We start from the raw sequence: 1,484 nt of genomic DNA on the forward strand, positions 1-1,484 counted from the left end.
GGAGGCTTATACACCAATGTTCTTAGCAGCGTTATCACCATTGCAAGAACATGGAAAGATCCCAAAAGCCCAACCACTATCGAATGAGTTGAGAAATTATGGTACAGTCACATAATGGAATACTATGTAGCACAGAGGAGTAATGATTTTGTAAACCACTACTTTATTTGGGAGGGACTGTACAGCATTATGCTAGGTGAACTAGCTGAGTCCAATAACATCAAATACTATATAAAATCATTATTATAGGACATGCATAATGATCCAAGCAGGGGAGAGTGAGAACAGAGGGGTGAAGATAAGTGGGGGAAGGGGTGGTTAATCATAGGTTCACACAATTGGATGGGTGGAGGGAGGGGTGGGTAAAGAAAATGGGAAAGATCTGGTGTGAAAAGCAATGTGTAAGAACTTTGTAAATAAAACAGTATAAAAGAAATATATTTTTTTAAAAGTCCACCTCTCAGAAGAAAAAAAAGTAGGTTATAAGGAGTTTCCAGTTTATGCCCTCCAACTCCCAACTTCCTTTTCAATCCTTCCTAAAGTAAAACTTGGTAAAAGTAAGCACCAAATAGTGACTTCTTTTGTTATTTACTGTTGATTTGAAACCAAGCTACAGCTGACCTTCTGGTGGGTTTTCTGAGGCAGTTAATTGCACAGGAGGAGCAAAGCAACTGGTGGACTTGAATCACATGCCTTTGTAGCACAACTTCTTGACACAAAGCCAACAGAGCTCGCTCAAATAGTGACTAGATCAAAGTAAATTAATAGAGAAGCAACAGGAATAGGTGAGTGAGGATAGGCACATTAATTACAGTCATAACATATACTGAATATGGGCAAAAGCTACAATTTTGCTTTTAAAATCAAACTCTCATACAGAGTTGGTGTGATTATAAAATGGTAGAATCATTGGAAGGCAGTCTGACAATTCCTCAAAACACTGAACATAGAAAAATTCCATGTAACCCAGCTATTCCACTGCTAGGAATATACCCCAAGGATATTAAGTTGGGACACAAGCAGAGATTTGTACACCAATGTTCACAAAAGCATTATTCATGATTGCAAGAACATGGAAACCACCAAAATATCCATCAACAAATGAATGGATTAAGAAATTGTGGTACATTTATAAAGTGGAATATTATGCAGCACAAAAGAGCAATGATTTTTCTAAAAATGCTACATAAAACATAGGAGAGACCAGAGAGTAGTAAACTGAGTGAACTAACTCAGTCTCATAAGGACAAATACTGCATAAGGCCATTATTGTAAAACTAGAAGGATAAATAGAAGATATTCAGATGGCTAAAAAGCACATGGCGGAAGGAGGAGTGGCATTCACTTACATAATAGCTTGCCTCTGGAAACCCTATGAACCTGGAGAGAGGATGAAAGGTACCCAAGTGTAGAGGACTCTCCTTCATAGGGTCGCTATGAGTTGCCTGCGACTCCACGGCACTTAACAACAACAACAACAACAA

The sequence above is a fragment of the Elephantulus edwardii genome, unplaced genomic scaffold (assembly GCF_000299155.1).
Source record: "Elephantulus edwardii isolate Elephantulus edwardi_28Jun2011 unplaced genomic scaffold, EleEdw1.0 scaffold00038, whole genome shotgun sequence".
NCBI lineage: Eukaryota > Metazoa > Chordata > Mammalia > Macroscelidea > Macroscelididae > Elephantulus > Elephantulus edwardii.